Genomic DNA, 27,090 nt, shown 5'->3' with positions numbered 1-27,090 from the left:
AAGAAGCAAGGTTTAATTTGCTGGCTGGTGTCAAAGATATGGTAAATGTTTGAGGCCAATTTCCACATGACTTTGGATTGGAGTCTGAATACATGGTTGAGGTAAATGAAGAAACACCCATTTCTCAAGCAGGGAGATCTCACAGACTGGTGTTTATTAACTAAATACTACCAACTACACAATCATATTATCAACTACACAATAATCCCTTTTCTGTGCTCAGCATTGTACAGCTTACCAAGTGTTTCTTTGTATGTTATCTCATATGATTTTTGCAACAACAGTCTGGGGATGCCACAAAAATACCCTGGTCCACTTTTTATACACACTCTGCACTCCTTAGCAAGGATCATCCACAGTTGTTCAACCCTTTAGTGTAGAAATCAGTGTAAAACTTTAAAGCCCAAATTTTCTAAGTTGGAAAGATCAGATGAATAAGACAGGTAGATAAAACACCTAACAAAGTGTCTTGTGCATTTTTGTGTTCAAAGAGCATTAGTCTTTTTCTTCATTTCCTTTCGAATTCAGAACCCTCTGCTCTTTTGCCATTCACCATGCTGGAAAAATAGATACAAGGAAGTGACTGGGAGAGAAGGAAAGGAGGAAGACTGTGGCTCTTGACCTCCAGGTGCTGTTTCTAAGACAGGCTTCAGAGGATGAGACTGGTGGTATTGTGAAAGCTAGAGTCTAGCGTGACGTAGGTGGGACCAGCAGAGATGGTGGGAAAACAGGGCCTATCTCCACATGGGCCTCCTTCCTTCCCTCCCTTCCCACCCTGATTTTGTGGTTTGTTGACTGTTTGAGGCAAGGCAATGGGAGGTGTCTAGGCTCTGTCTTCTGGTTCAGTCTTACCCCCTCCCTGGCCCTTAAACATTTCTCAGAGGCATTGTCAGTCAGAGGACAAGGCACAGACCTAGCACTTGACCCATCCCAAGCTTGCTCATAGGTGTCTGAGCTGTCCCCCCACAAAATTTCCCCAGGCTCCCACCCACCCAGCCACACTCACCCGCCCAACTTACTGGAAATCTCCGTTCCTCTAAAGCAGGCTTTGGCTTTGGCTTTGTTCCCAGAACTAGGCAGAATGGAAATGCTTTCTAAGAAAAACAGGAACAAGGGAATTACATTCTGACCTGATGTTTCTTCACCAAGACAATTTTGTTTGGTCCTCAAAATTGCTTTATCCCCTTTTCTGCAAATGCTAGGTCAAGAAAGTAACTGGAATTTGTTTATCCCCTAGTAACTGAAAAACAAAATCCAACCCATATGAACTTCTCTCAATTCTGGTGAAATGTCACTAATCACACACGTAACATTGTGGTATAATAAATAAACTGGAATGATGGTCGTGGGGGGTCTGTGGGGTGGCTCTTCTTTGAGGATGTTTAGAGTTGAGAAACCCTGAAGGGACGCTAAGCTATGGCTCTCCCTCCCTCTCCACCACTAGCTCAAATTGTGTTCTTTCATAGTCTGATTATTGGATTCCACTTACTGCTGCCATCTTTGCATAATGCTATCAAGGGGCCTGATTATTCCTTAATGTGTAGTTCTCAAAAAAATTCTTTCTCTTTGCCCTCTGCCCACAGTCCAGTACATGCTGTATTGTTTTGTTGTTGACCCCATTTGACCTCAAATCATCATTGAAACTGGCTTTCCCACAGTAAAAGAGTTTCAGGCCAAAGACCACAACCATTGTGTTTATCTCACAACATTGAAGGCTACTATCACCTTGACTCAACTTTGAAGCACTAAGCTGGTACTCAATAAATGCTGAGGAATAGTCTATCTACAAAATATACTGTTTATTACTATATAACTGGAACTGTCCCTCAAATAGCAAAGTGGGACCATATGCCAAGCCCTGTGTTAGATGCTGCAAATTCCAAGATGGCTACAAACCATTCCAGACTTAGACTCTAAAGAAGTTCTCACTGAGTATTCATATTCCAGTTCATAGATCTTTTGTCTAGACTCTGCCTTTCAGATTATTCAATATCGTATCCACTTTTGTCTCAGCTCTCACCTTTGTCCTAGGCCCCTCGGAGAAGTAGCAACACCAACAGGGAGGAGAAAGAGAAGCGTAGACTTGAGTCCTGCTCTAATTCATCTTGTGATCATAGACTTTTTGTTTTACTTCTCTGATTTCAGTGAATTTCTATGTAATATGAGGGGAATAGGAATACACGGGACCCTGGGGATAAAATAATTACTTGTTGAAAGACGCAAATGTTTATTGAAAAAAGACTATTGCCCAGATGTTGGAGAAGGAAAGGTAAATGAGACTTGGTCCCTCACCTTGAGGGCTTACAGTCTATCAGGGAAGCAAGTTTGAGCCAGTGGTTTCTGTGCTGAACTTGGTAAATGCTGGATGATCAGATGTTAATTTGGGCAGGGAATTTGGAGCAGGTTCTTTTCTTTCTTTCTTTTTTTCTTTTTCTTTTTTTTTTTTTTTACCACATCTGCTATTTCCAAGCGGAACTGATCATCTTTGTCCCTTCTGTTTCTAGAGGCAAAAGTTACGTTCTGATATAGATCCTAGGTATTCCCATCTGACCTATAATTAACTGCGTGATGTAACAGAAAAAGCATTGAATTACAACCTTCAGTGCCATAACTCTGTGTAATTCATGTCTTTCTTTGTGCCTCAGTTTACCCTGATGATAATGGATGGTTTGGATTAGATGGGTTCCGGGGTCCCTCTCATTGGAGTATTCTTTGAATTGAAGATCGTGGCCACATCACTCGGCTGTTCTACAAGTGCCCTAGCTCTCTCCTCAGTAACACGTGTCTAAACTAAGATACGGATCGTCTCTTCTGCCCCTTTCTCCTTTTAACCCCATCCCTGATCTCTGCACTACAGATCCACCACCTTAGGCCCGTGATATGTATGTCTGCTTCTCAGTTTCTTACTTCCTTCTTCCTGTTCAGCTCTTTTCTTGAAGTTGGATTCTCTCTCCCTAGATTTTTCCAGTCCTCCTGACTTGGCTGATGACTACCACCTTCTCTCTTCAGCTTGAAACATATTTTGCTCCTGTGAATATACCTCCTTTAATGCTTTATAGCATCCATTTTACAAGCAATGCCTGTGGACTTCTGTAAAAATGACTTAAGGATGCTAATTTTTATCTTTTATACTCACCTTCCTACAAATTATCATCCTTCTGCATTTCAGTCATTTCTATTATTGCCCAAGCTTATATAACCTCATTACATGTACCTGGCATCATGCCCACTACTGTTGGTTAAAATGCCTCTACAGTTGGTGACTAGTACAGCACATAGGTATATATTGAGGAGCAAAGTATTTCAAAGACATTGGAGTTGACCCTTGAATAACATGGGTTTGAACTAGGCAGGTCCACTTACATGCAGATTTAAAAAAAAAAACAAATACAGTAAATGTACTTTCTCTTCCTTATGATTTTCTTAATAACTTTTTCTTTTCTCTAGCTTACTTTATTGTAAAAATACTGTATATAATACATATAACACACAAAATACAGGTTAATTGATTATTTATGTTATTGGTAAGGCTTCTGGTCAATAGTAGGCTATTAGTAGTTAAGTTTCCAAGGAATCAAAAGTTATATGTGTGTTTTCAACTGCACAGGGGTCGGTGGCCCTATCCCCAGGTGTTCAAGGGTCAACTGTGTAGGAATCCACAGCTGCTTTGTCTGAGTAGCTAGCTATTCATTTGGCATTTTGTGTTTTTGTTTAACATTGATAGCTGGGAACTGGACTGAAATTTACTTGGACACCTGCTAATTTGGGACATTTTTTTGCCCCCTTGAGAATTTTTCTCAGAGATGTTTAGATTTGTTTTGGTCACTTACTAATCAAGTTGTTATACTTTGCTTACTTTAGCCATAACAAAATAATTTAAAACTATTAAAATCAACTTTATTTTTACATTTATACAGGGAAAAAAATTACCCTTTTTAATCTATACTTCTTTTGTCAATAACTTGCCTTTTCCCAGAGTAACGGTGATTTTATAAATGCAATTTCTTTTGTAATATAGAATTTCTTAAGAAGGCAACTAGCACATTACAGCAGAAGAAACTGTAAATAAACGTTTTTCTTCTTTTTTTTTAACTTTCATTTTTCTCTTGCCATAATCTTGGAAATGTGAGAGGCAGAGTTTTCTGGGGGCAAGAAATAGTCAAGGTGGTCCCAGAAAGACTGAGCTAAGACAAGGGCACTGGTATGTCGGAAGAAACTCCCCTTCCTGTCCAGTCAAGTGCAGGAAAGCACTGACCTTCATGGCTGAGATTCTGGAGGTAGACAGTGAGATTGCAAGGTGTTAGCAATAAGGTAGCTTCTTTTTTTTCAGTTGGTGGCTTAGGTCAAGTAGATGAGATTCAACTTCAAGGAGAAAATCTAACAGTGATCAAAGTTCAAAAGTCTCCAAAGGTGCAATCCAATGAAAATTCATCTGAGATAGAGAAAACTAAAAAGTAAATTAACATTCCGAGACACACAGGGAATACTGTATCTCTTGTGGGAATTAAAACCCTCTCATGGACCTTACTGCCAGAGATGCCCCCATCTTGTCCAGACGGAGGCACTTTCTGACCTGGTGTCTTTGTCTCATCTTATCTGTTGCTTCCACTCCCTCTTTTCCTTCCCAGTCTCACAGACAAAAAAAGAAAACGCTTCACATATACTCCCTCCTGCTTGTTTCTCTTCAGATTTCATCCAAGTTATGAGTTATGTATCATTCCTCTCAGAGTCTCCAGTCCTTCCTTATACGCCTCCACTTAGTCCAGTAAGGGACGAGTCAGCACTTACAGTATTAGTCAGTGACAAGATCTGAGGGAGATGAGGTGAGCACATGGCCCAGAAACATCTCTGGGAAGGAAGTGACAATGACATTGTGATGAATGTTTGAGTTTTAAAGGATGAATACAAAGAAAGAAAGGGTATTTCCTCCAAACGTAGTGGGGACCACATTCACAAAGTCAAGTACCAAGACTGTACAATTAGGGTGGAAGAAACTGCAAAATATGCCTGGAGAATTTCAAGTACATCTGACTGGAGAGAAAAGTGAGAGGAGTAGAGAGTCTGAGGGTAAATAAAACTCATGAGGAGCTAATGTGCCCCAGGAAGCTGTTCAGAGTTTACCCAGCATATAGGTGAAGCAGCACCTATGTGAACAGAGAAACCTGTGGTTGAAGTCCTGACCTTTTAAGTCCTATGACGAACTCTGGATTGCTTCTTGTGTCACACTCCATCTTCTGCGTCCAATTCTATGCACCTATCCGTGCACGCTCCCCACCATGTCCGCCATCATCTCCACTACTGACATAACCAACTACTGCCATCCCCTTTACCATCACCTCCACTGCCCCCTTGCCTGTCACTACCTTCTTCAAGACCTCCCGGGTACATCCATATCCCCCATGATACTCTTATTCATTTATTGAGTATGTATTGTTCATGTACTGAGCACATGCCGGGCAGACACTATGCTAAATTTTTCTAAGGGTTTTGCTGTTTTATCCTTCTAATAATCTCATAAGATACATACCATTTTATATAATCTAAAGTTTGGAGAAATGAGTCATTTGGGAATCTCTGTGGAGCAAGCATGAGGCAGACAGAGCCGGGACCAGGGTAGATACCTCATTTTCAGTCTCTATGCAAAATGGAAATGTGGGACTCTGACCAAAAAGCATGGAAAAATTATTGTTATAAGTAGTGGATTACAAAGCTTTTTCCATTCTTTCATATCTCTCTTGACTTGTCATGGTGTTTTATTTATTATTATTGTTGTCGCTATTATTTCCTACTTAGTATTATTCTAAGTAAAGAAAAATCAAAATTATAAATTATTGGAATGGATTTCACCATTCAACTTTATGTTGTCCAATGACACTTCTAAATGCAAATATGCAAGTGCATAGGAGTTAAATGCAAAAGAGCATTTGGCTCCTCTGAGAAATTCCTGAAATTACACAATTCATATTTTGTAACTTGTACGTGTGTATGTGTTTCATTCTTACCAAACCGTGTAAAATGGTACATTACGGTTCCACCAGAATCCTGTGCTCATGGGATATAATGAACATAAAATGCAAATAGAGCACCAAGAAGCAGCAGTGAACACTTGTGCTGTGGCTGCCTCCTCTGCTCCACGTATGCCCCAATCTTCCATTGAATTTCACTTACAAAACACAAGCAAAAGAGAAAATTCCTGAGTTGTGAGACGGCAATCACAGATTGCTGACCCAAGCACGGGGCCCTCATCAGTAGACGGCCCTGGGGGACACTGCTCGTTGAATGCCCGTGAAACTAGCCTTGGCCAGGACACACACTCGAGTCAATTTGAAGCCACTTCTCCCTCTACTCCACTACGATATAGTCACTGTAGCTGAATTCAAGGAATTATGACTTTGCACCCTTCAGACATTATTCTATCCATTCCAGATAGGATCCGTAGTTTTTACAATATGCCCACAAATTATTTACTACATCTTTTTTCGTTTTTCAGTTCGAGCTTACTTCCCCCCCCTCAAGGGCAAACTGTACTTGATGACTGACTTCTAACAAAATAATGGGGCACAAGGACGGAGTAGGACTTCCCATTGCAGATCATGAAAGACATTGTACCTTCAGTGTTCTTTTTTCTTGGATAACTTGCTCTGGGGAAGGCCACTTGCCATGAGGTCACACAACAGTCCTGGGGAGAACCCCACATGCAGAGCTGCTGAGGCCCCCTGCGAATGGCAGTGAGGAACTAAGGCTTCTTGCTAATGGTCATGAGTGCCCCATGTTGGAGGCAGATCTTCCAGCTTCAGTCCAGGCCTTCAGGGGACTGCAACCTTGGCTAACATTTTATTTTATTTTATTTTATTTTATTTTATTTTATTTATTTATTTTAACCTTGGCTAACTTTTTTTTTTTTTTTTTTTTTTTTTTTTTTAGATTTTACTGGGGAAGGGGAACAGGATTTTATTGGGGAACAGTGTGTACTTCCAGGACTTTTTTCCAAGTCAAGTTGTTGTCCTTTCAATCTTAGTTGTGGAGGGTGCCGTTCAGCTTCAAGTTGTTGTCTTTTCAGTCTTAGTTGTGGAGGGTGCAGCTCAGCAACAGGTCCAGTTGCCATTGCTAGTTGCAGGGGGTGCAGCCCACCATCCCTTGTGGGACTCAAGAAGTTGAACTGGCAACCTTGTGGTTGAGAGCCCACTGGCCCATATGGGAATTGAACTGGCAGCCTTTGGAGTTAGGAGCATGGAGCTCCAACCGCCTGAGCCACGGGCCGGCCCACCTTGGTTAACATTTTAACTGCAACCTCATGAGAGACGCTGAGCTCCCAGCGAAGCATCTCTTGAATTTCCAACTCACAGAAACTGAGATAATACATGTTTGTTGTTTTATGCCTCTGAGTTTTAGCATACTTGGCTAAGCAGCAAGAGATAACTAACATTCCCCTCTTTTTAAGTAAGACTATACTTAAAAAGTACAATCCAAAGAATCAAAGCTATATACAGGAGCTTCCCCGGCCATACAAGTCTCAGAAGATCTAAAAATAGAGAAGAGACAAGCCTCTATTATAGGGAATCTATTATGGAGAAGAGGCAGAAGACATTTAACTTTTATAGGTGTTATTTCTTCTAGGTACTATTCAATATGACCAGGGCTTATTTCCTGGTCTTGATCACTGGTGTGTGATAAGTGGGTCCCCACCATCACCCCCATGTACCCACCAAAGGGAGAAGAACTGCTGATCTGATTATGTGGTGTAGCAGCAAATGATACACGTGCAGCAAACCATAATCTTTCTGCCTCACTCCAACTTCCCCTATCTTTTGGAATCCCAATTCTGAGGCACTGTCTACACAGTTCGTCAGCAGTCCCCAGCAGTGTGAAGCCACAGAGCCAACCAGCCCCATTAGACACCCTGTGCCGCCCTTCCCTCTATCCCTGCTTCACTCCACCAGCTTACACTAGCTTCCTGGGTCCCCGCTTGGGGGCCTAGGGGGGGGCAATGGACCAAAAGCAAGACAGCTGGTCAGAGTCTGGCATTTGGGGGTGTCATGCTTTACAGGTTGGTGGGGTTATTGTCCCCTAAAAAAAAAAGAAGAAAGAAAAGAAAGAAAACCCGGACTGCTTTCTATTTCTCTTACATGGCAGTTTCGTCTATCACAGGCCAAATGGTGTAGGCTAGTTCAGGCCCTAAGGCAAATATGTGCTTTTTCGTTTTGTTCACAACACCATTTTTCTCTTGCAACTTATGAATATGCTGCAGGTTGGCCTTTGCTTACAGCACTAAGAATGCTAAGACGCCTGGGTTTGGAGATTAATCGGCAGGGAGAGAAGCAGAGACTTCCAATGGGACCAGCCATACAGAGATGCTTCAAATGGGGCCAGGAATGAATCATAACTGCACAAAGTCTAACATTAAAAAGCACAGAACCACGTGGGAGCCTGGCTGCATTGTACTTAGCAGGCAACCTGGGCTGCCGCTCTTGGAGTATGAGCAGACCCATGCCCCTAGGCTAGGAGAGGCAGATGGCACCATGGCTGAGGATGGAATTCGATTACAGAGAAGGAGATTTATTTAGTGAAGACCTGGCATTGACAAGGTAGATAGTGGGGACTGGCTTTCGTACCCACACTGTCCAGCTGTTTTTAAGTAGCTGGAGTATCTGTTGGTTTGAGCAGTATTGACAGTGATTACGAGGTTTAACAAAAATAGGCACTCACTTAGGGGAGAGGCAACTGGGAAAGCATGTGTCTGTTATTGGTGGGGAGGGCTGTTTCATTCAGGAAGTCAGAGGAGTGTTTTCTGTCCTCCCCAAGAGTAATGAACAAGCTTCATTTCTATGGAACTTCTGCTTGTGTCCGGAAAAGACAGCACAATGGCCAGAATGGCTCATCTCAACCACAGCTAGAGGCTTTGAGGCTTGGGTGGTCCTGGGCAGATCGCAGTCTTGTGCCGTCTTTGATGGTTAGGCACTGGCAGGGGTTCTCTCCCCCGTCCTGCTCTGCGGCAGGGGCTGAAGGACTGTTGGGTTTTTCAGGGTGCAGAGAGGAAGCTTTCCCACTTCGCCCATCTGAGTCCAGAAAGGTAGAGCTTTCTCCCAACACGTTGAAAAGGGACACGCTGACTCTCTCTCCAACATTTGAAGGAGGTAGGGCTCACCTGAGTTTGGGTACTTGTGGGAGCCCGAAGTTGTGAGGACTGTGTTACTTGGCGTTAGTGCTGATGCTCAGTTGTGGCACAGGCACTTGCCCCTTTTGTCTCGTCGCCCAGGTGATCAGGTGGAGTCGGCCTAATGTACTTGATAATGTACTTGAACTTCCTGTAGGAACTGCCCCGGGCAGTACCTCCCTACAGTGGGGAACGTGCCATTTCCCACTTTTTATGCCTCTAGCTGACCTTGCTGTGTATAGTAGGTGTCTTTAAGTGACAGGAAAGGAACAGAGAGAGCCCCACTCTGGATATTGGCCTTGACTTCTTAGTCGAACCATATCTAGAGATGAACGCTGAAGAGTAGGCCGTTTTATAAACCCACATCAATATACATATAAAACATAGGACATATATATATATAAATCTGTATACATATATGCTTTTTTCTGATCCATCTGAAAGTCAGTTGCAGGCTTGATGCTGCTCTGCTCCTAAACACTTGGAAGCTACAGTGTGTACTTCCTCGACGTAAGGGCATGTTCTCACATAAACACAAAACAATGGATCAAAATCAGGAAAATAAAATTAATGCAACGTGCATAAAATCTACAGACCTTATTTACATATTTCCAAATGTTCCAATGATGTTTTTAATAGCAAAAGAAAATTCTGGATCACGCTTTGCTTTTGATCACTATGTCCCTTTAGGCTGCTTAAATTTGGAGGTCTCTCAGTCTTTCTTTGCCACTCATGACACTGACAACTGTGAAGCATTATTTGGTAGAAGTTCCCTCAAGTTGGGTTTGTCTGATGTTTTACCTTGATTAGATTTAGGTTACGTAATTTTGGCAAGACTACCATAGAGGTGTCACTGTATTCTTCTTAGTGCATAATACCAGGAGGCACATAGTATCTATTTGTGTCGTAGCTGGACACGGTCCTTTCCATCACTTGGTTAAGGTGTTGTCTGCCAGGTTTCTTCTCTATACAGTTGCTATTTTGTTGTTTATAATTACTAAGTATCTTGTAGGGAGGTACACTGAGATTATATAAGTATCCTGTTCCTCCTCAGACTTTCACACATCAGCTTTACCATCCATTGAAGACTTTTACCTAAATCAATTTAAATGATGATGGTGACCAAAGAGTAATGTTTTAATCCCATCATTCTTTTTATGATTATTGATTGGCTTTCCAATGTGAGAAAACCTTTCCCTGCTCATCCATTGTATATGTTTATTAATTCATTCATCCATTGATGTCAGTGTGAACTGTAAAGGGTTTTACTCTATTGGCTGGATCACATTCCTTTACTATGATTGTTTCTTTTGATGTTCAAATTGTCCCAGTATCGGCCACTCTAAGCCTATTCAGACTGGCTGCTGTATCCATTGGACATAGCTACATCATTCTTTGAGCACTTCCTTACTTTTTTGTCACAAAAATATATTTACAGCTCATTTTGTATTTGTCCTACTCTAGCCCCAAGAGCAGACACTTCTCAAAAGAGTCTTGGTTTATTTTAGTGGCAAATGGCATTTAGACCCATGTATTATTTTTTTCTAGGTCCTATCAAAAGATAGAAAACAGATGTATGTAGAAAACAGCACATATATTCATACATACAAGTTCATGTGTGTACATATATAATGTCCATATCTGTATCTATGTCATCTATGCCTATTTATTAAAAACCGTGACTTTTTAGTGATACCTTCATTCCAAGTCAGTGGCACAGGATTCATTCTATCCTTCATCCTTTCCATACTTGGAGCTTCCTTATCCAACAAGTGAGAAACATGGCATCCATTTTCTACAATGCATGTATTTATTTGCTCAAAATATAAAAAGTATTTTCAAAATTGCTAACGTATGACTTTGTGAAGAAAAGAAGCCTACTAACTGGAGTTCAATATTTGTTTAAAAGTTGTTTGTTTCCTTTAGCCTTAGGGAATATAGTTTAAATGCTATATTCAGAAGTTATTCAGGTTAGGCTTTTCTTTCCCACATTAGTGTGGTTTTATTATTTGTTTGATTTTTGGCTGGGTTCACTTGCTTTTGTTTAAATTGCATATTAGGATGTTTTTCCCTCTCCTTGACACTCTTTTCTGTTTGTTTTTAACTATGTGCAACGTTAAGATGATTTTAAAAGTCAGAACTGCACAATAGATATGTACAAAAAAAGTGTTGTCTCCCCGTTCCATCCATTCTTTGAACCTCCTTCTCACTCACTCTTTACGTGTAATAGTGGTGGACAGAATTCTATAAATGACGATCAATGATCCCTCTCGTAATTATGTTATGTTATAAAGCAAAAGGGAGATTAGGCTAATCACAGGAGTTCTTTAAAAAGCAGAGAGTTTTCTCTGGGTGGTATCAGAAGTCAGGGAAATTAAAGATTTAAAGCATCATTTCTGACTTGAAGATGGAGAGAGCCATGTGATGAGGAATTCAGGCAGATCCTAGAAGCAGAGAAGCCCACAGCTGCCGGCCAGCAAGGAAACACGGATTCCTGTCCGACAAAGGCAAAAAACTGAATTCTGCCAGCTTGAATACACTTGGGAGTGGATTCTACCCCAGAGTCTCCAGATAAGAACCCAGACAGGCTGACCCCTTGATTTTGGCCTTATGATACTCTCAACAGAAAAGCCAGTTAAGTTCACCTTGATTTCTGACCTACAGAAATGTTAGTTAATAGATGGGTTTTGTTTTAAGCCACTAAGTTGTGATAATAGAAAATAATATAGCATCCAGTCTCATTAGTCTCTGGTTTATCCTGACTGCGTTGTTATTATCATCTGCACAAAGGAACTGATGCACACTTATTTTCTTCATTATCCTTTCTTAAACAAAAGGTAGCATACCATTTATACTCTTGTAGCGTGCTTTTTTTTTTTTTTTTTACTTAACAAAATATCCTGAAAATCACTCAACATCAGTTATAGAATTCTTTCTCCACTTGTTTTTAGTGACATTGTGTGATGGTAGCATAGTTCATTCAACAACTCTTCTATGCACGGATATATAGGTTGCTTCCCATAGTTTGCAATTATAAATAATGCTGCAGTGGATAACCTTTTGAATCTTCAAGGAAATTCCAAGAAGTGATAGTGTCAGGCCAAAAGATAAACACAGATATAGTTTTATTTGCTATTGCAAATTCCTCTCATGAGGCTTATACCATGTGACATTACCACCAGCAATTTAATTATGTTGATGCATGGTCTTTGTCTAGTTTATTTTTTAGAGTATACCGAGACTATCAGATTTATGTGGCAGCTATTACCTAAGCTACCATCTATTAAACATTTCAGAAGGTTTTTTCCTTTTGTTTCATAAATGTTCGCAAATTCTTTTCCGGAAAAATGATCGTATATTTTCCCAACAGTATATGAAAGTGCCTATGTCACTACACCCTGACAGTAGAAGGATTTGATTTCAGTCTTTCAAAACATTAAATTTACGCATACACTGAATAAAGATTTTGGCCAAATAGTAAATGGGAGAAGGTCAAAATCACATTTGTCTGAAATAAAAGGTGAAGCCAAATATTATCATCATCACAAAATGCAATGTGGAGATACAAAAATTACTCTGAAATTTGGTTTAAACTTTTAATGTAATTATCAATTTTATTACTGAAATATTTAAGTTAAATTTATAAAGTTTGAATGATAGAGCAGGGATAATATTTTCTCAGAATAGTCAGCTATAATTTTTCACTCATTACCTGAACATTTGTAGATAGAATCTCTTTCATTTGTGATTGGTGGGGAAGTAAGACGTATTGGGTAATTTGAATTTTTCTCCAATATTTTTCTTTCACGTTTAATATTCTTTATTATGTCAATGGAGAATGTATCAAGAATGTTAATCTTTTCTCATTAATACATTTTGAAATGACAAAGGAAACATTCTGCTTCATAGTAATACCGGCCTCATAGTATATTAAAAATTAATAAATCATGTTTTCTTGAGTGATTCATGATCTAAATGGAATCAAACAACAAAAAATTAAATATAGTGCTTAAAGGTTATTTTGTATTTTGCTTAATGTAAATTTTATAAATGCAAGTATGTCATAAAAAGTCCAGAAAGATTAAAATTATGATCAATTATATATCTACCTAAGAACGTATTTATTATGCTGACTCTTATTGAAACCTTTATAAGTGTGTGGCCTCAAAAAGCATATAATGTTCTTTGTAAATTTATCTAGCCAACATATTCTTTTGATATTAGTATTAACTGGAAATATATTTTCCCATTTGTTTAGCTAATTGGATATTCTTAGCACTTATTTTGTGTTCGTGAAATTAACAGCTTTCAGAATCAAAATTCTTGCAATATTTTACTTTCAATAAATCATGTACATGTCTACTTCAAATAAAGTAGAATTTCAATGTGTAAAGCACAGAAGGAAATCATCACTGAAGACTATACTTAGAATGCTTACCTTATTTCGCTTATGAATATGCATTTTTCATATTACTAACAGTGTTATTCTGATTACTTCTGAGAGGAACCTATGAAAGCACAAGCCATTAACTACACTGAAGTTTAGGGATTTCAGAATTGATGTTGAAGAAGGAAGAACGTAAAGTTCAATAGCTGATGTGGTTGAGAATACCAAGGCTGGAGCCAAATCTGTACATCCCTAAAATATAGTATTTCAATCTAACTCTTATTTCTTTGAGTACTGATGAGGTTGAACTTTGTTACATATTTAATAATACTTTTTATTGCTTTTTATCTGAATTATATATTCATGCTTCTTTTTAAATTTGGGGTTGTAACATTTTCCACTATATTTAGTTCTTTATGTTTGTATAGGTTTTTATGGTGCCATTAATTCTTATAATCACCATGTGAGGGGGTAAAATAGTTGTTATTATCCCCCATTTAATACCTATGGAAACTGGGATTCAGAAATGTGAAGTAGTTTGCCTAAAACTTACACAATATGGAGTATGTGATGCAAATCCTGTGATGGATTAGAACACCCTAAATCTCTTTTAGGCCACCACCTTATTCTGTGACCTGGACTTAATCTCCTTCCAGCAGAACATAATGTATTAGCAAATCACCATTCATTCAACAGCTTTTTATTGAGATATATCATCAACTGAGTTAGCTTATTGTCTTGTATGTTTTTGCAAAAGATGACTTAGTTGTTGCCTAGTCTCTTAGAGAATTTAAGAAAAACTAGTAAATCTTTCCCTGATACATAAAGTTTCCTGAGAAGGGGTGCTTTGTGGGTTCAATACATCATCAACATGGTCCATATTTTAAAGGACTCCGCTTTGATGATCTATGTATGTTCTTAGGAAGATACAGCTGTCTTCACTGAAAACGTTCTGTGTGCAAATAAAAACCCTTCTGCCAGCTGAATTTACAGGAAGACATTAGCCTTTGTGGGGTTCTGGACCCCAGGCCCATAGGGCAACCACAGTTCTCAAAGGGCCTGGCTCCTTGTCTCCAGGATAGTACAAACAAACAAACAAACAAACAAATGAAAAAATAGAGTTAAGATAAGAAATTGGGTGGAGAGAATAAAAGAAAGGGAGCAGGATAAAGTGAGAAGAACCCAAGGTGGAGACAGGGATGAGAATCCATTGTGACTTGGAAATCAAGACGGTCTCTTGTTTGTAGTTGCAGTTGGACTCATTTCATACTAACTTATTCAGCTCTATTTGAAAAGAAAATAACAGCAATCATTTTCTTCCAACATTCTCAAGAAGTGCAAATGCTGCTTTTGTTGCCCTTCTTGATGTATTGACCCCTCACAATTTCAATTCTTGAGGTCTCTCACTGAGATACTTTTTATCCAAGAACTTGTCCTTATCATGATTTCTGCTGTTTTCCAGGGACAAGAGGATAAACAACATAACTTTGCAAGACATATCTCAGCTTTAGAATTACGATTTCCTCCCCATATGACACATCTCTTTAGAGGTCTCTCATTCTGGTCCGCAGGCCCTACAGTGATTGTGTGCTTCAAAAGGCAGGGACAAGGTAAGATGAAGACACGAGTTCAGGAGAGTCAGCAGGACTATCACACTAGCTCGGGCTCACATTCAAGATGCACACAGAGATATTTGGAGACTGGAGTAAGCATCTGTCCTTCTGTCTGTGGTATGAACTCCGTAGACAGAGCTAATTGCATCTGGTAAAGAAGGGTGTGATGGAAAAAGCAATTCTGCTAATGGACTAGACATTAGAAAGCTCTGGATCAAAGGATGCTCGCACCACGAAAGCCCCTGGGAATGGGTAGTGTGGTTTCCTGCGGCAGGAGCCCAGGGTCACTTCTTGAGGGGCTACATGGTGGGGTGGATTGACGAGGTAGCTGTTGGAGTTCTCCCTGGATCATTCAAAAGAACAAAGCCTTGGCTGGTAAATCTAAAATTTGAATTTGATGAGGAGAGCTACATAGGATTTTATGCTCTTTGGTTTTCTGCAAGCCTGATGTAAGTCAATGTCCATCTGAACACCAGCGATCGGTGACAAGCAGTGGCATGCCCTGTACGGAGGGTGAGGATTTCTGACTATGTACACAGACACACAGACACACAGACACACAGACACACACACCCACACAAACACACACACACAGACACACACACAGACACACAGACACACACACACAGACACACACACACACAGACACACACACACACACCACTTGCTATTAACCCAATACTGTGCTATATGTAGATATGCAATAAAAATAGCCATATATATATATAATTTTTTTTACATGTATATATAAGTTCTTTGAAGGCCAAGACGAAAACAAGTAACTTTGCCTGCCATGGTTAGTAACGTGCTTATTTGGGACATTCAAGAATTGTAATATCTCTCTCGAGTAAACGTTCTGAAAATACCTCTAGAGGAGAAATTCAAACTTGAGAAACTTAAGATCTTATCTGAAGGAAAAATATGGGGAGAGAATGAGAGACTGGGGGATAAACTACTTTCATAATTGTTGTATCATGGCAGGAGGAATCAGAAGCTCGCCCCCTACGCCCATCCCAGCTGGGACCCACTGCTGGGAATAATTGCCTCGGAGGGAGCACTTTCCCTGAAGTGCTGAAAAGCAGCCCCTAAGACCCCTGTAGCTCATTTGTGATAATGGCTGCTCAAATAGGGTGGCTAGATTCGGTAAACATAAATATAGGACACCCAGTTCAATTTGAATTTCAGATAAACAATGAATAATTTTTAGTATAAATATGTATGTCCTATGCAAATATTGAGGTTATGCCTGGATCATTCAAAGGAAATATTTCATGGGACATGCTTATGCTAAAAAATTAATCATTGTTTATCTGAAATTCAAATGGAACTGGGAGTCCTGTATTTTATCTGGTAACCCTAAACCCAACGTCATTTTCCTAACTCTCCTTCCACCACACACACGCGCGCGCGCGTCTCTTTATTAATAACGAGGAACACATTGACTTTATGGGTAAATACAGGTCTCAATGACTGAAGAAATATTGTTTTTTCAATAAGGATTATGACTGCATATTCTCTGAAAAACATAATACATGCCCTTGAAAAGATTCTTGTCATTTAAATTTATTTTAAAAATAAATATGCATTTTGACAACTCAAACTATGTAGACACATGTGAAGAAAATTTTAATAATCTGCTACTCACTGGTCCGCAGTGACCAGTACTCATTGTTTGCTGTACATCCACGCACTCTTTACTACTCTATGTGCCTCTGTTCATGTACTGAGGTAAAATTCCCTTTTAATGGCGTCCCATGACTCTGAACTTCTTATGCTTACTTTAAGGCTGTCTGGTTAAAGGAACTGGAAGCTCACACCACGGCAAGGGCAGATGAGCATACTTGTTCTATTATGCCCGGCCTTGACTGCAGACACACGTCTGATGTTCCCTAGGACTCCCATTCATCCTACGGTCACATTCCTCTAACTCCATGCTGTCTAATACTGAAGCTGCTAGTTACACGTAGCTGTTGATCACTTGAAATGTGGCTTTTCCAAATGGAAATGTGCCATACATATAAAATATGCACTAGATTCTAAGGACTTCATTACAAAAGAACTCAATGTTTATTTGATTACCCAGTGAAATGATAACACTTGAAATATACTGGGTTACATAAAATGCATTATTAGAAGCAATTTCATCAATGTTTTTTTATATCTTTTAAACGAGACTACTGGAAAATTATACATTACATATGCAATTTGCATTGTATTTCTACGGACAGCACTGTTCTACCCAAAGGCCTGCAAAATGGCCTGAGTTTAACCCAGGACGCACCTGATGAGTCCTTGAGGATGTGGAAAGAAAATGTAACTTGTCTCCTTACTCATTTTTATCTTATCCATTTTTTAATTTATAGTTTTGTGTCTCTCTTGGATGTGCATAATATGGTAGCAAGTGTGTATAATTTGCAATAGACATGTTTATTTGGTAATGTACTAAAAATATTTTAACAGGGATGAGCAATAAAAAATTGAAGCGTGTGGAGACCATGGTTTGCAGGGATGAACAGGGGGCCTGTCTTCCTGTCTGTCTTGCTTTCTCCTCTTTGTGGTACTTCGTGGGTGTGTGTCCCTCTGTCCACTCCTTTGTGCTGACTTTATTCATTTTCTCTCCTGAATCATGTCCAAAGGCTTCCAAGAAGGAGGAATGGAACTTTAAGCTTTGGCTTTCTGTCTCTTAACTCTTAAAATTTGGTATCTTTTCTCCTGGGATACCCTGACCATTTTCTCTGTTAAACCTGGGCTAGGTAGGGTTACTTGGGCTGCAGAGGTTTCAAAGGTTACATTCCTTTGATCCTATCAGGTGATGAGAAGAGAGGGAAAACAAAAGTGAGATGAGAAGATAGACTGATTCCAGGGGCTCAGCCACAGAATGATTCTCTAAGTCAGATCCCCTTCAACTGAAACCAACACTGTCTCAACCTGGATTATTGGTGTACAAGGGGGTTACGGGAGTTCATTCATGCTGTAACATTTTCTTCAAAAGAACATCTGTTCAGTAATTTCTTTGGGAGGTAATAATATTTACACTGTGATAAAAAAATCTTATCACAGTGAGAAATATGGGATGGAAACACGAGTGGTTGGACAGTAGCATAGGGAAGGTGAAGATAGGATGAAGCTTTTTTAAGGGGCTTGGACCTCACCCATCAGTGACGCATGTCCTGATGTGCACATGCTCTCTCTCTGTCTCTCTGTCTCTCTCTGTCTCTCTGTCTCTCTCTGTCTCTCTGTCTCTCTCTGTCTCTCTGTCTCTCTGTCTCTCTCTCTCTCCTGCCCCCAGGCTCATTCCCCCCTGTAAGTGAAGTCTGCCTTTGCTGCTGATAATTCATAGATCATCTCTTCCCACTCACTCAATCCCTCATTCTTATTCTCGGAAAACATTTACTGATTGAGGACCTGTTTATGGAAGGCATCAAGTACAAAGGTAATCAAGTCTGGTGAGTGGTAAGGGGATTCTGTATTTGGTGTTTTAGGTTGAACCATCTGAACTTGCTAATATTAGACAGTCCCTGACCTACAAAATGGCCATTTCATACGGTTCTGCATATTATTCATACACACATATTTTGGGGTTTGTAGCAACACAGAACAATGTTAAAGACACAGATTCTGGCACCAGACTTATTATTTACAAGTTTTGAGAACTTAGGTAAGCTTTAACGTAACTAATCTGAGCCTCGTTTTTCCTCATACGAAAATGGAAATGGTAATATGTTCTACTAGTACGTACATAGGGTTGGCATGAGGATTAAAGACGTGATTTTTATAAAGCACTTGATATATTGTCCAGCACATAGTAAGTGTCCAATCAACATTAGTTGTTACTATCATTACTGCTGAGAGGTGTTGTCACTGTAATCTATGGAACTCCATGTACACATATTCCTGTTTGCAAACCAATACACTAGACCTGCTCGTACCAGAGAAAAAGCTCTCGCTGTCCCTCCCAGCCTGCAAAACTCCCACCACATCAATAGGGGGGAAAAAACAATCTAAACCATAAAAATTCAACAAAAGTTCTTCAAAGAAAGCAATTAGAGATTTCAGTGTTTGACTTTTAAATTGAGAAGTACAAAATGGCAGTGGGAGCCAGAAAGACACAGAAGGTGGGATGGGCGCAGGAAGAGAGGCAGCAGGTGGCCATGCCGCCTTTGTTTCATTTGGGGACAGGGTTTTAGCATCTAGAGACTTGCCTGTTTATTCTGTATGAGAGCCAAGGGGTAGTGTCCTTGCGAGGAGTCCGTGCTGAGTTTCATGTTTGTGCAGGGAGGGTTGGAAGGACAGATCACAGCCACAGGACTGATGGATGGAGATGGATGGGCTTGGATTCACGACAGAGCAGCTGACCAGTGCTAACATGGGACCAGTCCTTTAACCCACTGGGCCTCAGTTTCCCCATCTGAGTAATGGTGATGAAAATATGCCTCGTGGGGCTGTTGTGACGTTGAAAGGAGATCTTGAACATGCCTTAGCCAGCGCACGTCAGTTTACTTTCCTCCCCCTTGTAGAACCTTACTCCAGAAAAGAGCCAATAATTCTGGCCCTGACAGGCACAAACAGCCAGCCCTGCCTTGTGAAAGCAGGTCCCCCTCGTCCCCCTCCCTCTCTCCCTCACCCTGTCCTCCCTTCCTGGCTTTTCCCCAGAAGGCCCCAGGGTTTCCAGGCCAATTGCCAAACCACAAGATGCTGGGATTGGCTTTCAGGGACCCTCCCTCCCCTCTGCCCCTCCAACTGCAGCCCCTGTGTGGCAGCCCTGCTCTGGGCTCCCTCCCTGGAGGGTAAGGCCCCCATGGCCGCCTCAGCGTGCTATGCCAGCACTTGCAGGGGGATTCATCTGAAACCACCATCAACAGTCTGTGTTTATTTGGGGCATGCAGAGGAGCCAAGGGCTATGAGTGGAGCTGCATTCCAGAACTCTCTATGATCCCATCAGGCAATGTCAATCAGGCCCTTTACCTGGAAGGAAGCTAAGCTTTCTCTTTCCAATTCCTCAAAAAGGGGACCACACACTAGTCACAGTCTGCAATTCCACTGTTCACCCACTGTCACTGCAACCCAAGCCTGTGCCTTACCAACAAGATGAGAACTCTTAGAGAAAAAACGATGAGAAAGGCTGTGTTTACGGTTGTCAGAGATGGAAAGAGTTCTTTCTTTTACATGGTTTAATATTTCGACTTTTTAATTGAAACATAATACACACAAAGGAAAGTGTACGAGTTAGAAATGCACAGCTAGGAGTGGGTGGCAGAGCGGAATTCGCACTAGCACAGGGCTCCAACCTTTTAGTTGTACCGTGAAGCATCTCATAGCACCAGAATTGAGAACATCACTTAATGACCTTTTTAGGGTATGTGTTACAAGCAACCGGGGACTGGAGCTGGCTCCCACCAGCTCCGAAGAGCCTGCTTTGCCCATCACTTCCCATCTCCACATTCAGTGACCTCACATTGGTACTCGAAATCAGCGTTGATGGGAGTATTTGCACCACAGAAATCAGTAAACACTGCAAACCAGGGCTTCTCCCCAGCCCAGACAGTTGTTAAACATTTATCAACAAACCCCCGCTTGCCACTCTCCTAAAATCTATGAACAAAATGTAACTTTCTGACCAACGCCAGTTTAATCAATTCCTGTCCGTTTTCTCAGAAAAAAAGAAATCTATGTCCCATTATCCTGCGCTCAGACTACACTGCCTCTGCTATCTCCCTTCTGGAAATCCTCAGACATTTGACAACTGCTACACCTGAAACTTTTCTCCTCTTTTCTACTTCCTGTTAAGTGCTTGCTGTTATTTCTTTGACTGTGTGTAAGTGCATCCCCAGAGAGATATCCAGGTGGTCAATGTGCAAACTCCAGTCCTGGAAAGAAAGCGCTGAGGCTTCCAGCAGCTTCCATGGCCCTTTGAATGCAGATACTTCCCAATGTCCCTCTGTCAGCTGGCTTCTCCTACCTTGTGTCTTTCTTAATTCATTGCATTTGCAATCTGACCAGACAGCCATGACAGCAGACTGGAAACCTGTGACCTGGGCAGTAAGGTAAGAACCAATGGGACAGCCCCTACCCTTCCCTGGTTATTAGTCCCTCCTCTGTTAATCGGCAGTGTAGGTCAATGATGCCAGCGTCCCTTCAAATTAGGCAGGTTGGCCTCTCCATACCCTGTGTTCCTTTCTGCAGCATGACTGCACAAGGAGGTCCATTTTTCACCCGAACGAGAGGGGGTGGGGCAAAACGCTGAAGCAATCTTTTAAAGACCCTCCACCTGACCTCTGTCTGAACAAATAATTAATCTCCAGAAAAAGCAGCTCGCTGATGGGTCCAGGCTGTGCCTCGAAGATTGGGGCCAGGAACAGAGCCTGCGGATTTATGAGGTGACGTCAGTTTGAAAAGTGGCAGGCAGGGCCTGAGCTGTGTTTTACACACTCCTCAATTGTTTTAACGGGCCTGCTCTTGAAGGACTCCAAATCTCTCCCCACGCTAAGCTTTATTAAAATGGCAAAGATGGAGAGGAGTGCTTTTCCAGATAAATCAGGGTATTTCGACTTGCTCTCTCCCCCTACCCCTGTCTACTGGAAAGCACTCCCAGAGGGAAGGAAGTGAAGAACTGCAAAGTACTTGCAGGTACATGCTTAATGCCTTAAACTCTTGCATTGTGTTAACAGCTATTCATGGGCTGTGCTTTAAAGAAATAGATGGATTCTCAATCTGACCAATTTAAATAATCCCTTAGAGAGAACTAAGGGGAAGATTTATGTCCTTACTAACTAAAAGACACACCAGAGTTTAGCCTGCAGGCTGGGTCTCTGGTACTGAGTATCACAGTGCTGATTCCTTGAAAAGAGCCAGATAAAACTAGGTTTAAAAATTAATTGGGGAGGGGCACAGTGGGATGAAGGGGGAGGAAAGGGGGAAGAAACCAGAGTGAAAGGGGGGAGGCAAAGCTTTTGTCTTAGAGATAAGACTACAGTGGAATGAAGGAATAGAAATAGAAAATGTGTTTCTACTTTATATTTATTATATGTATAATGTGTTTATATATGTACATACATATATTATGCACACACACAAATACACACGCACATGCATACTCTCTGTTATAGACTAGCTGTATACTTGTCTGTTTCCAAGACTAAAGACATAAAGACAGACTTACTTCTATTTAGAATTCCCGAAACATATATCAATTATTGAGATGAAAAACCTCAGGGGCCTAAAATACCTCATTTATGGGAACAAAATAAAAACTAGTGTTGCAATCTAGCATGAGTTTTGAGAGATGGTAATGGTAAAGAAATAATTTCAGGGAAAATGAGAGGGTTTAGTTGAAAAGTGAGAGAAACTACCAATCGGGTGTGTGTGTGTTGGATATATCTGTAATGGGACAGCAGCCAATCAAGGAATGGGAAAAGCAAGAAAATGATCTGAAACGTTATGCTTCGATCCCAACCACCCTCCTGTATTTATATTAGAACTATAAAATGTTGGTCAATCTAGTCAAGATTTAATGGGAAAAATAAATGGTGAAATCTGATCAGTTCGGTTAGGCTAAATTGAATTTGAATGCAATCATTTCTGATTCTAAGGCCTCTCTCTTTCTGTTTCACATTCTTATGGCAGTTACTATGTATTCAAAACTGAGTACAAGAGATGGAAAGGTCTCCAGGGCTGGAACCCAAAAAGGCTGTGAGAATAATTTAGATGGGATTTTGTTATCTCAGTGATTGCAGGCTGGATTGCCCTGATGGCCTGGCCAGCTGCTTTGGCACCCCATTCTGCCCTGGCTGCACCATAGGCCCACCCAGGAGCTTCTCTCAAGGTCAAAGAGGACAACCTTGCAAGATAGAGAAGAACTAGCGTTTGGGAAGCCTTAAGAACAGAGGCCATGACTGCTTCATTTGATATCTGCTACTCTGGCACAGTGTCAGCCCAGGTAAGACTTCAAGCAGTCATTTACAGAATTAAACAGGTTTCGACCATGTGACATACATAGCAAGATAAGACCTGCTTCTAGAAGTTTATTATCTAAATGAAATTGGATTTCCACCCAGGGAGAGACAACTAAACATCGCATGTAATGAATGAGTTTACATATTTTATCCTAACGATACTAAATACCAGCCCTGGTCAGAGACATGGAGCAAGTGGCTTCCCGTAGATAATTAAGACTTTGTCATGGTGAGATAGGGAGAGCATACATTGAGTTAGCGTAGGTACAGGCCTTTTAGAATTGGCTGAATTTGGGAGTTCAGGGTCAGCTGGACTTGAAAAGAAGTATAGCAAATAGAAAGAAACCTGGTAGATAAAAATCAGATTTTTGTCTCTTCAGCCCAAAGTCGTATCAACATAGATTTAAGGCTGTCTCTTTGAAGCAAATTTCATGGGGTGTCTGGTTATGCTCCTGGTCTGGGCTCTAGATTTGTCCTTCTAACCAACCCCTCCCACTTAGGCATGGGGTTACAAGGGAGAACACAGTTGACGCCTTCATGGAACTTAGAGTCTAGTAAAAAGACAGACACACAATTCCCACCATGAGAACTAACTCAATAAGATAATGGAGTTGTGTGTAGAAAGGGTATATGGTAGAAGAAATAAGTAATTCTGCCTGCAAGTATCAAAAAAAGCTTTATAGAAGAGATTGTTTTTAAACCAAGACTTGATGAATTTTCCTTATAGATTAGGTGAAAAGGGGCTCTCTTGATAAGAAGAAACGGTGTTTGCAAAGACACAGAGGAGTGGGAGAGCCTGATACACTGGGATAATTGTAAGTGTCAAACCTGAAATTCAAAGGTAAATGATTCTGGGGAGGCAAAGGAGCTTGATCACATATGGCCTTGGAGTCATGCAAAGAGTACCTTTTTATCCTGTAGGGTAGGGAATAAGGAGTCACTGGGAATGCTTCATCAGAAGGGTGACAGGATGGGACTTGCATGTCATTATGACAACTCACTTATCGAACATTTTCCTTAGTGGCTGCAAACATTAAGTAGCTTGGGGGAGCTTGCCCTAGTCACTGCCAGGTCTTTCTGACCTTCTAATGACATCTTGGATGCAACTTCCTGGTGGTCAGTTTTGGTACATTTTCAGTTATTAGAAATGCCCGATTTAAAGCTATAATCTCGGGGGTGGACGGTTGGCTCAGTTGGTTAGAGCGCGAGCTCTGGGCAACAGGGCTGCCTGTTCGATTCTCACGTGGGCCAGCGAGCTGCACTCTCCGCAACTAGAATGAAGTCAATGAGCTGCCGCTGAGCTCCCAGGTGGCCAGATGGCTCAGTTGGTTGGAGCGTGGGCTCTCAACAACAAGGTTGCCAGTTGGACTCCCTCAAGGGATGGTGAGCTGCGCCTCCTGCAACTAACAACGGCGACTGGACCTGGAGCTGAGTGCGCCCTCCACAACTAAGATTGAAAGGACAACAACTTGACTTGGATGGAGCTGATGAGTCCTGGGAAAAACACACTACTGTTCCCCAATAAAAAAAGTCCTGGAAATACACACTGTTCCCCAATAAAGTCCTCTTTCCCTTCCCCTATAAAATCTTAATATATATATATGTGTGTGTGTGTGTGTGTGTGTGTGTGTGTGTATATATATATATATATATATATATGGTTTAAAAATAAATAAAGCTATAATCTCATATTCCATCTAAAGTTTTCCTCTTCCCTGTTTGTGGTTGGAGGGGGAGGGGAAATGGCTTTTTTTCCGCTTCTTTTCTACTTCCAGTCCTAGAAATGGAAGTGGGAAAACGGTCTGCCCCAGACCAACCTGTCCCCCTCCCTCTTCAAGTCTACAGCCCATGCAAGGTGTTGGAAATGGAAGACGGAAGGGATATGTGTATCTTGCTTAAGTAGCCTCTGCTGTCTTCTTTCTGATGGCTGTTTCTGCCATTTTGCTAATATGATTAATAGTAGATGTCTTCTATTGGTAGGCACACAAATGCTTTCTCTTGACCCTTTTAGAGGAAGGGGGTTCTTATCAGTTGCCTGATTTAGAGAGACTAGTTTCTAGCTTGTTTTTTCCCCACAGTGTCATTACCTATTGTTACTGGGTAATAGGGTACTTTGGCCACTCCCATTTGGGGGAAGAGCAGGAAAGACAGCATAAACCCAGCTCAGTTCTGTGGTATGCATTTGATCCACAGAAATTTCATGTCTCAGTGCCAACATAAAAGGAGGGAGAGCAGGCTCTCCCCTTTTCTATCCAGTTCTCTTTTTCCCCCGCCGGGGCTGGGGTTAGGGAGGGTTGCATTCAGGAAGTTCATCAAGTTCACCAAGTGTGCTAGCCAAGCAAACCTCTACTGAGAGACTGGGATTCCAATCTTTATTTCTTGGAGCATCCACAGTCCCTTGGTGGTTCCCTCACTTGGCGTAGGTAAGAGGACCATACTGCACTCCCCACTCAGCCTACAGGTCATTAAAATGATGAGTCATCCCTCTCCTGCTCCCGTGTCTCCTCCGCATAGGGATCTAGGGTCAGGCAGGGGAAAGGGAGTGGTGTTGGGATATCGGTGGGGGGTAGGCTAGTTGTGAGACCACAGGAAGTTTCTGTTTCATAGTACCTACTTTGGTGCTAATGGAGAAAACAGATGGAAGCCTATTGGGAGGCTCTAGCCATAGTCCAACTCACAATTGATGGGAACAAGAGCTAGAAATGAGAGGAGAGAAAGTTGGAAAGTAGATGTGAATGACGGCAATGATGAAAGAAACTAGGAAGGGGAGGAAAAGAGGTGCATCTAAGATTTTTTCGTGCTTTTATGTCAGCAACCAATTCATAATAGTGTTATTGCCTGAGCTGAGGACCCTGAGGCTGGGAGTGACAGACACAGGGTAGAGTTGAGCGAAGTAAGAGGAGTGAGTTCAGTTTGGGGCATGGTAATAGTGAAGCTACAGGAGATGAAGTCCAGGCAGGAAGAGTTATATGATCAACAAACACAGAAGTAGGAGAACATAGGAAATAGAAGAAGGGAAAATAGTTGGGTGTGATGGAGGACATTCCACATCTCCAATAAAAATTCAGTGAGAACAGACAATTGATTCTGTAGCAGAACGCTGTGTCATGGGAAGGGAAGAACTTCTTGACCCTGGGGTGCTAGAGGAGGGTGTGTGGCAGAGGGGACTTAACAGATATTAAAACCAGACCTATAAGTAGCTGCCAGATCATAAATTATGTAGAAGAAGGGTAACAGAGGATGAAGGGGAACAAAATGGAGTGTGCGTGCACCGTGTCAGCAAATTTGTCAGTAGAGGGAATGGACTAGACCTGGAAGCAGCTTCTCTCTGACAAAATATAAATAAGAGCTACACTTTTATTTATTTGAAGATTTTATAATCAGCCAGTGATGTTACTAAAAGGACAAGGATTTTATAGGGGATTTGGAAATGCCTGAGTTGCACTGTAGGGGAATGTAACTAAATATATCATTTTTCAGAACCATATTCTTAAATGGAACACTAATGCCTGATTCCTTGGCCTGTACTCTGTGGGGAAGCCGTATTTAATCAAACAAAGCCATTGATGAATGATTTGGTATCTCAGGACCTGAGTGTGCCTGGATCTACCTTTTCTCAAACCTAGATTTCCTTGGAAAGAACTCTTCTTGGATTTAAAGATGTGTAGGAAGAGGTTTCATTATAGAAAAAAGAAAGAAGGAAGGAAGGAAGGAAAGAAGGAGAGAGAGAGAGAGAGAGGGGGAGAGAGAGAGAGAGAGAGAGAGAGAGAGAGAGAGAGAGAGAGAAAGGGAGAGAGAGAGAGAGAGAGAGATAGAGGAGAGAGAGAGAGAGAGAGAGAGAGAGAGAGAGAGAGAGAGAGAGGAGAGAGGAGAGAAAGAAAAAAGAAGAGGAGGAAGGAAGGAAGGAAGGAAGGAGGAAGGAAGAAGGAAGGAAGGAAGGAAGGAAGGAAGGAAGGAAGGAAGGAAGGAAGGAAGGAGGAAGGA

This window comes from Rhinolophus ferrumequinum, chromosome 8, assembly GCF_004115265.2.
Source record: "Rhinolophus ferrumequinum isolate MPI-CBG mRhiFer1 chromosome 8, mRhiFer1_v1.p, whole genome shotgun sequence".
In the NCBI taxonomy this organism is placed as follows: Eukaryota; Metazoa; Chordata; class Mammalia; order Chiroptera; family Rhinolophidae; genus Rhinolophus; species Rhinolophus ferrumequinum.
Note: the sequence above shows the minus strand (reverse complement) of the source record.